Below are 17,012 nucleotides of genomic sequence, written 5' to 3' on the forward strand. Positions count from 1 at the left end.
TGTGACACAATGTCAAAATCTCATGGAATTTTGTCGGATTTTCGACAGCGACTTGAACTTATCTGATAGATTGACTTGAGTGGATTATACGAATATATAGCACATGTCACAGTCGTGAGATTGTCTTTGGCGTTTATCTGTCACAGGGGACTACTAAGGTGATTTCGGCTGGTTCACTCAATTTGGTTTTATTTCATCCTTGATTTGAAATACTTCCAATAAAAGACAATTTAGCTGATGGCAGCCCTACAATGATATTTATAGCAAGTGGGAAGTGCATTTGGTTTCTTAAAGAGAACGGGCCTACTTGTACTGGGGTCATGCACCTTGTCACACGAGGCTCTGAGATTCGATGCTAAGGAAGGGGGAATATCATCAGGCCTTGGTGGGCCAACTTGGGGCAGGATAGGGTCATATCCATCGAAGAGTCAAATGGAGAGAACTGAGTTTGAGAACATGTCAAATGTCAGAAGTCTATGGACAAAAGGACATAATCACTGTAGACATTTCAATCAACATTGGCTTCAGAGTCATAACATTACTTTTTTACACTGAAAGTTGCTTTTTAACTAAAATTTTTCAAAAAAAACCTCGAATTAAAGTTACACCACACATCACATGTGTGCATGATTCAGGATTCATACAAGATTCATACAATGTCAATGGAGGAAACTCAAAAACACAAAAACATTGCAACAGGCTGTCAAAAGTCAATGTAAAGCTTACCTTGCATAATGGTATTCCTCAGCAGAACTGAATAAATTGACACCCTTTTCTTGCAATGAAAAAAGCACAATTTTTTTTCACCAAAATATATCTCAGTCCACAAACCTCTGACCAATAGTCCTGTCATGCACACACTCTTCTAATGTGTTTATTCCACAATGGCCTGAGGTCTTTGTTAGTCCAGGACCTTTAAACAACTGTAACCTCCCCACCATGCTAATCACTATTGTCTAAAATTTGTCCAATCATATACTAATTGGTGGCAATGTTACATCATACTCTGGCTAGAGTCAAACTTGTTAAAAACTCAATTTGGACCCCAGGTGATTGACAGCTGGTGTTGAATGGGTAATTGTCAATCAAATGAGTGCTTTTTTAATCCTAGAAAGGTGAGGTTAGGGGTGTCATTGTGTACAATAACACCCTAATCACCAATGCATCAGTCTTCATACACATTGAGAAGGACTAAAAAGGGATTAAACTTAAATACTGAATTTAATAAGAGTTAAGATTATATTTTGCAAAACAAAATACTTTAACAAAGTTCCAGCTGACTTGTTTCCGGTTGGATTATCATAATTAGCTGGCTTAATCAACCGTGGCAAATGTTTAGCCCACTGTTTTACTTGGAAGAAAGGTCGTCATATACCATACCTTCAGACAAAAGTTATGATCTCAAAATATCCAATCTGGTATTTATGCCCATCAAATGGAATATGCTTGCGATTCCTGTACACCCCATGCGACCTCCGGCAAGTAATGAATAGCCTATTTAAAGTTTAAACAGCCTGAGGCATTGGATTGGGTGAAAAAACTATAATGAAAGTTCACAGAGTAAAGCATTGAACATTTTAAATATAATGCTTATATTCAATTACATTTTGCAATTATCGCCCAATCTTTGATAGAGTATTATGTGCACAAAACATGTCACTGAAGACAGTTTTAGGTCACACACACCCATGGGTCATTGCGTTTTAAGTACCCACTTTATAACTGATTTTTATTCAAATTTTGAATTGAAATTGAACTTTCACATTGTTGCTCTATCTACTCTGACTGAGATTGGTAACAAAATCAACATTTTCCTGCTCTCCATCAACAGTCCCCACACAGACAACAATCTGGAAAAATCTGCACAATACTGGGGATTATACTTTTGACCATAACAGTAACTCAATGGACCGAAATGAAGAAAGTAGTGTCATCTCTTTCACTGTTGAATTGAGACAAATTTCCCACCCATTTTAATTGACAAGACAATATTCAATGATCCTTGCTAAAAAACCCAAGGAGGCACTCTAAGTCTGAACAGGTTAAGTGAAGAGTCCACAAAACACAAAGGCTTTTGTCCAAAGTTACTACCCAGAACCAGGTTTAAAACAAAGCACATTCATTCCAAAATTCCAACCAGTTGGACACACTTCTTAACAATGGGACATTATTACATTCATTGTTTTTGAATAAACACAAATAATGACCATGAATAATGTAAACAATACAGAGAACTCTCAATAAGATAAATGATCCTATTCATACATTTAACACTAAAATTCCCTGCTTGCACAAAGCACACGCCAGCTTTATATAATGGTCAATTTTCTGTTATGTAACTTAACAAGGCAGATGCTTCATGCATCTTTAATAGACGCTAATTTCTATTCTGCTATGTCCTTTGTTGGGTTTAATTTAAGCCTCGACATGGTTTTTAACACTGTTTTGTGACTTGACATGTGCCTGGTTATGTAACTGGCCTGTGCTGCCAATTAAATGAGTTCATTATTGATACTGAATAAAGAAGTGAATTGTCACTGAATAATTCACGAAAATATATAACAAGTTTTCTGGTTTACAAAAAGTTACACCAACTGGATTAGAAATATTATCTAACTCAAACATCTGTGTTGGAACTGATGACTCATTTTAGGGTCCACAGAAGGTTCATACTGTAATTGAAAAAGTGCCCTTGCCATTAAAGGGTTAATGACTACATTTTGATACAAAAGAAAATGGTTTTCAGAGTCGAAACTGGAAAAGTCACCTCAGCCCACTCCATATTTACCAAGTCAATTCAACAAGTTTTTCAACAAAGGAAAAACCATCGCAACTCTGCCGCCTCATGGCTGACTGAGTCTCGCACACTTCTCGCGTCGATTGAAAGCCAATAATCAACTACCTGAGGCAACAAATTTATTCAAATATATATGAGAGAAAATTATACAGGAACAAATAGAGTATATTTGATATCACATCTTACCATCATTTTATGTATACCTATGCTATTAAAGTGCAAATTGTCTGGGACAAAGTAAATTTGGCAAATACCATATAGCCGGGGTATTTCCATATTTTATTGCCAAAAAAGTACAGGCATCTGAAACCCAAGTGTTTTTCTATCAGAATTTTGAACATGGGTTAGCCTGTCATGCCTGTGGCATTTCACCATGTTTACCCAGTCGAACTCAAGAATTCTTTCTTTTTTCTTATTTATTTTGTCCACAAATTACTTAGGTCCTCAAAGCTTTATGATATTTGTATTTAATAAGAATATTATTTGTTCTGAGTTGTCTGTTTGCTTAAATACGTTTTGAAATAGAGCCGGGATTAGTATGAACTGCTTGATTAAGTAAGGTTAGCTACATTTTGAAAGGCCCCTTGGGTCCAAGTCATGGATCTCACTGATCAGATTCCAGCCACCCTGGGACCCTTTTTAACTGAAGTCTTTGGATCCCTTGTATTGAGAAATGTATCTTTAAACGTGAATCAAAAGCTTGCTGTGGGAGGATGGATTGAATTTATGAAAATATCTCGAACATATAGTCGTCTAAGGCCGAGTTATTTCAAACATTTTCAAAAGAAAGAGGTAATTTAGCACCAACCTGCACAAGAACATGTGAGTGAAGGCCAGAAGATTGCAACAGATCATTTAAAGGAGGAATTTAAAGAAAGAAAGTTTATGACTGGCCTTGGTACTGTATTTTAAAGATCAAATCGTATAATTTACTCACAACTTTTTCCAAGAACGATAGGTAATGATGATTACCAAATTATTATCAGTCCCTGTTCTGGCTTTTATTCAAGATTTATGAGAGTTACAAGACAAGATTTTTGAATTTGAAACACCTGACACCAAATTCCAATTCAAAGTTGCCCTTAGTTGCTTGTTTATGAGTGTACTTTAAGCCGCTTACTACAATGCCTACATATAGGAGCAAGAACCATAGGCTTGTGCCACACCCATCTTATTCTAAGATCTCATTCAATTTCAAATATCAATCTGGTCTCGTGGTCGCTATAATCTGGGAATTCATTTAAAATAGCCTCAATATCAAGTTGACGACACAGCAGGGTTAGTGAGTGCAAACTTGCCCATTAAAATACGTCACTCAAACTATCATTGCTCTATCCACAATGAAAATAAAGCTTTGCATAGAACCGTGACAATTTCTTGAAATTTAATGAAATGTTTAGGAAACTTTTCACATAAAACTCAACGCGGACACAATAGGCACCTGAAAGGTGAAATACTGGTTAACCATTGACATTGTATGTAAGTCTATCATAACCCACAGGGATTTCTTCAATGTCTACAAAGACACCTTGGATTGAAATCAGAATCACGCTAGGTGCTCACAGAACCGAGCCCGCAATAACCTACAATGGTGTCTTTTTACCAGTGATGTCTTCGATAATCGGACAAGGCGCCCAGCACAGACTTGCTATGCGGCATTCATTACTCGCCAAAACAACTACCCCGCCAAGTTCAATGAGTGCATGTCTAAAAATGGCCGACCCACTTATGAATCATGACATAGTTTGAACATCTCCTGTACTGTGCATACAGTCACTACAGTCAATGATAAATCTCCCAAAGCAAAATACTCTGCATACCAACAATAGGTAAGGTTCCATCAAGTGTCATTTTAAAGGCACAAGGTCAGAAACCATGAAAATCTGTCTGTGATGAGGATATTTTCAAGCAAACCCCTTCCCCTAACCCACCTCACTCACATGCCCCCCCCCCCCCCAACACTGCACACACACACAAGCTGATGGCAGTAAACAAACAATGCATTTTCAAATGACAAAACGTGTCGCTTTCAATTGGCGGCAGTTGTATTGTGACATCCTCCAGCATCTAATAGCGGCATGACGAGGGTGATTCTTCGCTAATGTCATCACGAGAACACAGATGATGCCGGCAGTAACCAATGCAGATATAGATTAAATTTTAACAAGGATGAGATAATTCATCACGATGCAATTTATCACTGATTATCGTCCTATTAAAGAACTTAATAAAATTATCATACGAAACTGCAAATAAATCTTACACGTTGATTGAGCAATGGAGATTTCAATTAAATGGAACAGATTAATTCATCCTCGCAGGAAAAATATCAATTTAATTTGCCCGGCTTCTATATTCATTGAAAGGATGTAGTGAAATGGTGTGACCTCAGCTCCCTGCATCTACCAAGCCGACCAATAGTCATATTTTTTGCTTGCATTCAGATGATGTCAATTGAAATTGATATTAAGGGATTTACTCATATGGAGACTTGTGGTGGCCTTTTTGATTAAAATGTTTTTTAAAGTTGGCAAACAGAGTCGTCTGATGGTTGTGTGAGAGGACGATGGGCTGAAGGTGAAATGAACAATATGCAGAGAGATGCATCAATCACTTTAAAAGTCTTGCAATTCATTTTCTTGATTCCAAGAGTAGGGTTTCCTGCCATTTACACTGTCACAGTTCTCACAACAAAAACTAGAGTTAAATTTTGCAACTTTTATCCATGGACGCCTAGACTAAACAAGTTAAATAGCTGGGTTTAAGTTCCACTTGATTAATAGGCTTCAGTCTGAACTGCATCTTCCGAAGCCACACACACTGGTACACACATGCAAGGTGCACCCTGTAACAAATTAACGCTGATGTGGGGGTAAAAAGGTTAATGATGGATAACTCACACTATCATCAAACCAGGCTGTACCTGTAAATGATGGGACCAGGTTTAGTAATATCAATTTTACAGTTTCAGAACATCGAACTTCCACTTTAAGGCACATTTCATGACAAGCCGGTGACACCAAGTGTACATTTTGGACACTTAATGCACAGTCAAGTACAGGAAAATATGCTCAAGTTGCATTGGGACAGAATCTAGAAAGTTACATTCTAACTTGGCAGTGTGCATGTACATTTTACACATGGAAAATATACAGTTTTGCAAAGTTAACTTGGTGAATTACAGTTTACTTTCTTTCCCAGCTGGCACAGTTTCTTCACCTTAATTGAAAAGTTACATTTGCACAAGCTGAACATTTGCTTTTAGTTGCAAGGGCCACATGTCGAATTTAAACAATTTACCTGGAATTACTGGTTTTAAAAGTAAATAAATGCTCTTTTCATGTGCCTTTAACTACCAGTAGGCATGCTCCAGTCCGACTTATCTGGCAGTTGTTTCCATAAATTTGAGAAATTTGTGAAATTTAAGCCAATTTCAAAATGATTGGTCACTCCTGTTATGAGAGGAAATCCACAGACCAGCACAGAAAATTATCTCTACAGCCATCTGTGCCACCTTATCCTACGGTTTCATTTTCACAGTTGTTTCAATAAATTATTAAGTTCCCACACTTAAAACCTATTCAAAATGACTGGTCAGTTGAGATAGAGAAGTACGGCCAGCAGAACTGACCGGCTGACCATCTGTGAGTTTGGATCCAATCCTTTTGTTCTTAGAACTCCCAGCTTCATCAATGAGCAAAATTCTATTGTGAGGAGTTCATTTCACGATTTGCACCTCAAATCCCCTCTGGTCAGAACAAACAGATGAAGAAGTTAAATTGGTGTGATCGGAATCTGAAAATGTCCGTGTGTCAGTGCAAGGTCAAAATACGACAATTCGGACAAGTTAATAATGCCCGTGCACGACCAAAGAGGATATCAGACCACATATTTCTCGCCCTTCTCGCTTAAATGGCGTTTGGAATTCAATATATCTATTTTACAATTTCCCATTAAATACCGCCAACTTCATTGCTCTGTGTGGCCGGTGGCTATGAAACATTATCAGACTTTCAATTCCAAGAGTTTGGCCAATAAAAATACAGATGATGAGAATTCTTGGAGTTGCGGTGGTGAAAAAACCATTTCCATGTTGAATTCAAACATTTTTTAGCTGTCCAGTGTTCGTTCCAATGCAATTCTGCTTAAGTTATGACTAAAGCTTCTTCAATCTCCACACTGAGCCGATAACAGTAGTCCCTAGTACAGCGCAAACTTTTTCCATATCAGCAAATCAACTGGGGATGTGGGGTGGGGTGGGGTGTGACTTGGAAGTGGATTGGGGTTGGAGTTGAAAGGTCACCTTATTTCAATTTGCAAGAACTAAATGACAGCTATTGCTATGTCATTTCTATCTATTGAAGGAAATAACCACCTCAGTTGGAAAAGCATGCTCCAGTGGCATTAAGTGCACTGGATGTGCCCCATGAAGCCTTTGTTAAACTTTTGTTTTTCATTCCATTGATGATGAATGTTTCATGAACGCCTACAATAGATTTTTGTTTGCTTGCCTGCATGTTCGAAACAACCACGAACCCACATTCATAAAGAATTAATTTTATTGTTAATCTTAAAAATCAGCTGCAATAGTTCAGGGGTATGGAATAAATATTTATTATAACAATGGCAGGGTGTGTTATAATAATTAGAATTTATTTTTTGTTGATGGTAATAACCTGGGGATTTGGAACCAGGTGACCAAACACAACATATCGTTTCAGCCTGCAATATTGTATAGAAGTGAGTGTCAAATGCACACATTAATGCAGTCAACTTGACTTGATCAGCCAAATATATGCATCAAGGAAAAAGAGCTTCAATGCTGGCAAAATCCTTTCAACAATTTAAAACCAAATGTTTAATATATGTTTCACAGTGTACATATTGAGAAGTCTCAAGTCTGGTTCAGCTGAAAGATACCCTATGCGTGCCTGATTAAATAAAACACAGAGTTACTAAGCAACCAGTCATAAACTTGAAATATAGAATAGAAGGGCAGTATAAAGTCCATTAAAAATTCCAAATGCAAACTCATGCAATCCTGGAGTTGCACTAAGCAAACTATACAGACACTCCTGATGGCACTAACCTTTCCAAATGTAATCAAAAGAGGGTAATTTTCAAATGAAACATGGTTTTAGCACAGGCAAGGTGCAGGAGGACCCCACTGGTTCAGGACATCCTTGGGACTGACCAATTTGTTCTTATTGTAGAGGTCAATCACAGACAAAAACCTCTCCTTATAACAGAGAGGTTTACAGGAAGCTAGAGCTATAGCAAGAGGGTTAAATCATGCAAACTTGGACACTGATTAAAGTCAAAGAAATTTGAATAATTATCGTCAAAATGGAAATGGACCGGAAAATCCAATGCTTATTCGATAATTAAGCTTCGACCATTTCAATCAAGAAGTGATGCGTTCATTAATATCTAATGCGCGAGATATGTCATTGACTCTCAAGCTCTTATACTGTAAGATGCAAACATTGATTTTGTATTAATTACCCACGAATAATCATTGGAAGGTGCAATGTACTTGGTGACTCCATTAACCTACCAGCGCAGGGCTTGACCTTTGTAGTTTTCAAATCCGTTGCAAAATAGGAAATCCATTGGAGTTAACTAAAGAAATGTTTCCTAATTTGAACCTTTGCTAGTATACGTTGAACTATGTCTCCTTACTTTTGGAACAATTTGCTTATTGTTCAGCACTCCCCCTTTTTGGGCTATTTTGATGCTAGCGATGATGAAGATTCATTCAAAATAGCTACATGAAGGTGTACCCTATTTTGACAGAATTGCAACAATAGGCCAAATGGACAGTCATCAAAAGTTAAACATACTTTAAAACAACATCAGGAGCCCTGCAGAGAAGGACCCACTGATTTCATTCACCGAATAATGCCAAGCACAGACTGACCGTCCACTGCTAAGGACACCAGCTCACCATCACAAGCAATCAAAACCTTTAATTGCAGAGAGAGATGTTTTGCTGAAAGGGCTGCTGTAATACTGGACACTGGCCATTGTCTCTATGCTACAGAATATTGATTAGTTCACAAGAAATATCCGTTCTTGTAACAGCTCGACCAGCCTGGGGAGGTGCACGATATTACGTGGCTGTATGTGTCGTGTACACGCAAACACTTCATGGGCAGGGAAAGCTGTGAGGCTGGACACAGGAAGTGACTGACTGACCATTCATGACAACCAGAATAGCATGCAGAGAGAAGACAGGAGGACAATTGACATTACTCCAAATATCAGCACGTGAAGATGACGGCACAATCACCTACACAAACTCAATGCATATTGTGCTTTAACAACATGTCACTTGATCTCGGTCCTTGCATGGATAACTTTAGATTTTTTTTAACCTAGAATTTCAAACTCATGAAAAATGGGAAGAACAAAAGAAATGGCCGCTCGAACCCCTGGAATCCTTAGTGCTGTATAAGTCAACAGGAGATTAAGTTGCTTGTAACTTGGCGGCGAAACTTAAACATCACCTTAGTAATATAGCTAGCGCAAAGAAGGTATTTGCATTTGAAATATGGTTTTAAGGAGCGCTTGTTGGAAAGGAAGATAAACAATTGTTGTGCAGAATTTCTTTGGTAATTTGATCTCGGTGAAATACATACACAGTGTCTGAAGTTGCCAGTTGAACAAGAGAGGTTTCTGTGAACTCAAGAATCGGTGCTCAGGTGGAGCTTTTTCTGCAACAGTTTTGCATGCACCTGAGACAATGATAGGCATTTGACAAGGATATTTTAGGGAAACGGTGAAATTTAGGAAGAAATTAAGACATTACCTCGGTAATCTATCATCACCTAGGCTAGGTAACATGTGGGGTCTAGGCCTAAGAACATCACAGTAAGAGGAATACATTAAGTCTATACAAAAGAAGACAAAGTCATTTTAAGGTGTTTCAAGTTAGCAACTCTAGATAGTAATCACCCTTTGAAGTTCATCCACTGCTGACACACACATGATGTAATGTAGATCATCGTTGACCTCATTGGTCATTAGCTTATCTAATAAAGGCCCACTTTACCTGGTTCTGCATGACCCTGTGTAGCCTTCCATCAGCCCTATAGTAACGTCCAATCAAAGCAAGATGATGTTATCCACAACAAAATCATTGATCCTAAATCAACCCCCAGTACCACTTGATCCGCTATGGGTTAGATTTCCATTCCGAACACAAGCAAAAGTCAGATATAAATGGGTTAAATGATATATTCTTGATACACCAATCTGATAATGACTTTCCATTAATCACAACATGGATGAATTTGATGGTCAGTCCGGAATCAATACCAACTTCCCGGAGCCGGTACAGGAGTACCTATTGACGTTATTGGTCCTTCCTGTCTGGATATAACATACAAGTTCCTGGCTACAAATCGGGCAACCAACTCTGGTCAATAATTGAAATTTATAGGTGTGGGTTGCAAGACCAAATGACCTTTCTAAAGTGTTTTCAACTCAAGGATTGAAAGTCAATCTTCTAGGTCTGGCTTGTAGATTGGTATGGCCAGCTGGAGGCAATAAAACATTTTTTCAAGTCCAAATATTTGTTTCATTTTTTTTTTGCTCAAACTGAAGAAACCTCATCAGCCCCAAACATTTTGACTTTGAAAATTTTTCAGAATTTTGAACTGATGAATAAGTTCAACAATTTTGGCAGGAAATCCTAATCATGCATTTTGTCTCCGGATTTTCAACTACACTAACGCAACCACCCCGGTGACGCGACCATTCAACCTCAGTCCCATGAGTGGTCCTGTTACTGGGGTTCCACTGTACTTTATCTTGATGTTCTGGATGTGCTTCCAACTTACACCGTCAGCTGTTGTTACCAACTTCAAAGCAATGTACTTTGAAATTTAAAGAGCTGTAGCCAAAGAGTCTCATGGACTGTGCGTTGGCAGGTGAAGAGGATGGTCAAGATAAACTACACTCAGATGCTGGATGAGAAACAAAAACAGGATCTGCTCACAGACTTGGGAAGATGGCATAAAGTAACTCCCCCTGCTCCTCCATCTATGCATTTAAAACTAGGGTAAACTGATGACATATCATATAGCTCCCGATGCTGATATAAGCTGCATTCTCAGCCTGGTGAACTCAATTCATTGCATTCAAGCATCTAGGCAATGTTACCTTTCTGGTGTCATTATTAGAATGTTAGGGAAAGCAAATTTCAAGTCTTCTAAAGTTCTTGATCACGACATGCTTACCTTGCCTGTCTTGACCAATGCTTGTTCGAGAAGTTATATGTGGATGAAATGCCTCTCTTCTGTATCTTCAAGTGGAGAGTAGCTTACAGTTTGACCAGTGCAAGCTATACTGCCAAGCAAAAACTCTCCTTGAATATGGCTGGAGGAGTTGACCAAAGTCAAATGTAATACTTTGGTATCTTTGAGGAGGCAATAATCCAGGAGATGATGAAAAGCTGGACTTGGATTCCTTACAAGAATGAGAAGATTAAAGATAGGGCCCTTCATCTCTGAGTCCCTTGAAGCAGATGAAGATGCAACTCCTTCAGCAAATCTTGAAGTAGTTACACCTGGAATATTGTAGTGGGATTTGCTTGGTTAATTTCCAAGTTTCCAGGGATTTTGTAATTAAGCAAAAAGGAATATTTGGATACTGATAATACTGGTCAAGTAACTATTAGACGGCACCATCAAATCCTCTTTTCTAAAATCTTATCCTTGGGTGATTTGCATTAAGATATGACCTCTTCAGGCCTTATTGATTTTAGTTGCTTTTACCTGATGAAAGTAGGCCCTTGAGGGAAAGCAAACAACCATGGCTGAACTCATCTTAAAAACTTGCTCCGGGTAAATGATACTTTTTATCTTATGGTGTTTCCATATTTCCACCCTTTTTATTCAGATATGCCCAAGGGAGTTGAATTAAGGGACGGAAGGATACACCTTTCCCTCTGTCTTATTTAGTCAGGTTCATCCGGGATCCGTTTCCTTTTTTTAAACGAGGGATAAATTTGACACCAATTTCCCTTTATTTCTTCTCTTTATAAGCATCTGAAAAAATATCACTGATGGCAATATCCATTGCTTTATTTGGTGTCCCTTTTCCTTTCATTTTTTTTCAGATGGCCTCCGAGAACACAAAATCCCTTTGTTCAATTTTGCCCCTTTCTTGAAGGTAACATGAGAACAAAGACAACACGGATAACCCCAACGATCTGTGCTCAGAAAACATCAGTCTTATACAAACAAGCCTAAGCATCATCCAATTCCCTGACAAATTGAACTTGCACACCCTCTTTTTAAAAAGAAAACCCACCTCATCAGTGTCTTGTGCCACCTAACCTAGCCTCTTTTACAAGTAATTACAAAGCTAGAAACACTTTCTTCTCAACTTTAACTGCTAATGTAACCTAAACATTCTGTGTCGACAGTTGCTGATACCAGACTGATATATTTTTTTCTCTCTAGAAAACCTGCTCCTGCAATTGTATGCAAAAAAGAGTGTTCAGGTACAAAAGAGCAGATGCGGATGTCAGCTAGGTTGGTTATAACCATGTACACTTATTGCTGTCTAGCTTCTCGCATGTAATATCAGGTCAGCTTGAAGTCGAATTCAAATTCTAAGAGGGTACAATTGCAGCAAGTTCTTGTCATTTTCCGAATGGATAAGTCAAGGGATTTGGAACAAAGGTAATTTCTTAAACCCGCAGAGGATCTTTCTTGATGAGTTTTGTAACAACATTAAGAGCAAAAGCCATCAGATGGTCAGTGCTAAATTGCTTCGGCCAGACTTGTACATGAACTGTGTTAAGAAGAAGCAAAAGTGGAGCCAAGGGGCCACTTGGATATGTTTGTTTCATCATGTATTCTGAACATATTTACCGTATATTTCTAATGTTCAAGTCTGGTGGGCAGGAGATGGCTCAAGTGTGTTGTTCAAAACTTGGAGAAATAACAGATGCCTGCTCCCAACAATAAGACACTTTCCTTCATGAGATGGCAAAACAGCATCAAATGCTTTTAACTCAGGTTTCATATCAACAACATGGCTGTCAGATTCATATATGGAGTAATGCAAATGAATGTGCAGGAGTCATATGGCAAAACTGCCCCAGAGTTAGTTCAATGCAGCTATACAGGTCAATCATTTATCTACCCTAACCACGATAGCAATGTTCTCTGGTAAATTTTTCAAGGGCTGAATACCAAAACCAAAACCTATCGATTTAGCTGTATAAAATTCTAAAGGAATATTCCACTCTAGAATTTTATGTAGAAGGAAGTGTTTACGACCTATTGATTAAAGACTGTGGTCACAAGACTTGGACCCAATCCAATGGACACAAGCATTTAGTCGATGGCTAAATGTTGCCCTGGTGAAGTGGTCGAATTGGCATTGCAAATGGTAGGGGGAGAAAAATCTGCAATCAAAATCAGCCTACTGAGAACAAAGTTGTATCTTTTGCCAGCTTTTCTAGTATTTACTTTATTCATCTAAATAAACTTTAAACTTGACTGCAATATATGTAAGCGCCCACGGCAGGAAACAAATATTTGCATCTCGGGAAACTTTGAAACGTTTGCCTCTTGAGTCAGCGGTGGTGGGGCCAAGATAAACACAACCTCAACCTGGCAAAGTCAAAGCTATAAAATACCGATATAAATCTATAATTGTGCATCTTATACATAATCTCGGTGCATAGATGTGGAGAACTTAAACTGAGAGCAGCGGATTATGCACTTTGAAGCGGACATTAATGATATTTGGTAGCATCACGAAGCTAGGCTATTGAGAGTGTGTCTGGTTCCCAAGATGGATATGTATAAATACAAGAATGAAGATGTCTGTCTGTGTTCTTCTAAAAGCTGTCGGTAGGTGGGTGTCAATACACCATCACACAAGAGAGACTAGCCTCCGGACTGTATCAGAAGGGCTTTTATTTGAAACCTGGTAGAGCAAAGATAAAATTGACCAAACTATTTGTAGCTTTAAAAATAATCAACACCAACATATCACTCTAATTTCTTTGGTATATTAGTAGGTTGGTCCTAAAAGACATTCTTATATTCCTCAAAATACATTCTAATTGTGATTTTAATTTTGAGATTTCAATGAAATTGATATTGAAATATCGAATTTGAATAAATTAGTTATAACATCAGAATTGGCAAACCAAATATTTTAGAATATATTTTGTGACCAACATGATAATAAAGCGAAGGAATTAGAGTGATATGTTGGTGTTTATCAATTTTAAAGCTACAAATAGTTTGGTCAATTTGTCTTTTTGCTACCAGTTTCTAAATGAAAGCCTAATTGATCCAGTCCAGGCCAAAGAACCAACAGGGGTGCATTGAGGTGCAAGCTAATACACTGTGAAACTTATGAGCACTTGTATGGTTAACCCATGGTAAAGGTTTCATTCAAATATACTGACCCTCACCTTATCACATTTTGCATGGTCTATCTGAGGACTGACACTTAAAAGGTGAAAATGTCATAGTTTAAAATACTCATCTGAAGCAAATAAAAGTCAACCAATACTGCTATAAAAATTTAAAGCTTCAAGCTGGTAGTGATAAAATAGTTTGTGGATATTTTACTGTCAAATTATTTGCAGATGTTAAAACCAAGGGGCAAATGCAGTTAAAGGGGAGAGTCTTAAGAAAATGTCAGCCCAGCACTAATTAAGTAAACGCTCTATCAACTGTTTGTCCATAATTTTGGATGTATATCTGCACCTGGAACACAGTAATCATAAGTGCTTGCCCTTAATTATTTCAAAACTCTCACCCTTTAAGCAACATATGATTTTATGGAGCCAAGAAGTTGAAGTGCTCTCTTCAGATGAATGGCCTCACTTCTTCTAAACATTTTAAACATAGGTGCACTTTCACTAAACAACATCCCAGCATAAACAAAAGATGATTCATTAGCCTAACAAACCTTTGAGCTTCAAAATTATGGAATTCTGTGCATATTTTCTTGGAAAATAAACAGTGTTAAATTTGAGTGTAATCAAGGTGTGCTGAAGTCTGAGGGAAGTTCACTTGGCAAACTGAGTAACTTCAACTTCTTAACCTTGGGGCTTTGGCCATTGATGCATGTAGCTGCCAATAACTTCCCTTTTGTACCTAAACATTGGCTCAAGGCTTGAGCCAGAAACCTGGTCAAACTGGTAAATGAAATGTGAGGTTAGCCATTCATACTTCAAAACTGAAATCTTGGAACAACTGCAACTAGAACTTGTCTGAAACACAATAGACGATAACTCACCATGTCACCTTGGTACCCTGTTCGTCAACACTCAATGTTTTTTTGGATAATTTCTATTCCTCCAAGACTATGTTTTTCAGAGAGACCTTTGCATATACCAATGTGAAAATAAATGGACAACTCCACAATGTCATCAATTCCAATGTTTCGGTTTACAGGACCTTCTTCTGATCAATAGGAACGGACATTCATTGTCATGTGAGTTAATATCTATTCTTCTATCAGCCAAATTCATGTGTGATTGCAGACTTGTCACTTGAACAAAAACCATCGGACATTTCACATTATAACCCCAATGATGAGCCTATGCGATGCAAAACAAATGAGGCGAAACGCATCTGGAGGTCTAATTAAAAAGTATCTGTGTTTGAAGGAACTGCACATAGTGTCGCCTGTTCCTATATCTTATACATAACTCACCTGAATGATAAATGTGGCTAATGTTTCAGCATATCCTGTAGGGTTTCTTTAACTTCTGAAAATAGAAAAGACAGAAAACTATGAGAATTGGCAGAAAAGATGCAATTGACTTGCCTTAATCCCGAACAGAATCAGACATGTAACTTTGGGAAGACTATGTCATAAGGGCATATACCTCAATAGAGTATGTCAACTGCACATCCTACAACCATGATAGTTAAGCACTATTACACATATCATCTGTTGGAAGGGGTTAACACAATCATTTACAAAAAGCAGCTATATTATATTACAGTGATTAAAACTAGTATGGAAATTCAGCTTGTAACAAAAACTTGGTCAATTTGCAATTCCACGTGCTACGCCTTGAGTCAAATTTCAAAACCCCACAGGGATTTACAAAGCATATTCTCTTATGATACGCTGCAGTGCAATGAAGTGTTTTTTTCTGTTTCAATGTTTTTTTCATTGGACATACAGTGCAATCTTTTTCTCTCCAAACGATGAAGAAATGCAATGCAATGCATCAGAATGGGTGAAAAGTGCTGATTGATTGGTCAGAGTTTTGGTGAATAAGGTGGTAAATTGTCTGGAAGTAATCTGGGATGAGGCTGTACATCACACCGCATCCTAAACCACTCTAACCTCATGAGGACCTTAGATTATGACTCATTCTTAGTTTGCAAACATGAGTGGGTTAATTCAATGATATTCTTCATAGAGAATTCCACACTATAAAGATTTCTACCAAGACAAATTTAATTTGATATATCTCGAACTGAAAACCGTAATTGAGTTACAATGAGTCTTGAAATTCAAGCTATTTATTAGTGAGTATTTATAGAGACTGTGGGAGATTGTGGTCGGCCCACTTCGAAGAGAATAGCAGTATTAAATTTCACAAAGGCACTTTATAAAGAGCAAGATGAGAGAAAGTTTATTCTAATTGCTCTGAGCATATAAAAAGTTTTGAATTCGACTTTTATTGAGCATGGTATTTCAACATCGGACACTCTAATTCGATTATTCCTTGCCAATTCCAATCATAGAATTCTTCAATTAGATTAAGCTTGAATGAAAATTTAATATATTTCTAAGCAATTTTGATCAAATGTAATTAAGAAAAAATTAGAGAATGGAATATTTGATAGCACGCTGACAACAGCATTTATCAATTTATCATCTCAAGGCTTTTGAAATACACTTGGCTACACACATGGCTGTTTTTTTCTCAAGAATACGCCTCGTTACTACTATTTTCAAGACTGGTCCTGCCCATTTCGATGTTGTGGACCAAAAGCATACCTTTCACTCTCCTCGCCCTGCCTAGTACATTGCACACCATATGTACACAAACCTATGCACATTTCATGTACAACCACTCAATGCCTACGGAGAAAACAAATCCACAAACAAATTCATGTATTCTTCTTTTAAAGAACTGCGTCAGACATGTTTTTTTTCTTCAGTTTTATTGCCTTTCATATAACAACTATTGGCTTACAAAGTGCAAAAT

The 17,012-nt window shown here is 37.7% G+C and overlaps 1 protein-coding gene across 3 annotated transcripts in view; it reads right to left on the minus strand.

Annotated features, from left to right (window-relative positions):
- LOC135485905 (uncharacterized) overlaps positions 1-17,012 on the minus strand; it is a 124,065-nt gene that overhangs the window by 21,413 nt on the left and 85,640 nt on the right. For all 3 annotated transcript variants that reach the window (XM_064768278.1, XM_064768277.1, XM_064768280.1), the window contains one exon: positions 15,497-15,551. The gene's annotated coding sequence lies outside the window, so the exon portion shown is untranslated. The remainder of the gene's footprint in view (positions 1-15,496; positions 15,552-17,012) is intronic.

The sequence above is a fragment of the Lineus longissimus genome, chromosome 4, assembly GCF_910592395.1.
Source record: "Lineus longissimus chromosome 4, tnLinLong1.2, whole genome shotgun sequence".
Taxonomy (NCBI): Eukaryota; Metazoa; Nemertea; class Pilidiophora; order Heteronemertea; family Lineidae; genus Lineus; species Lineus longissimus.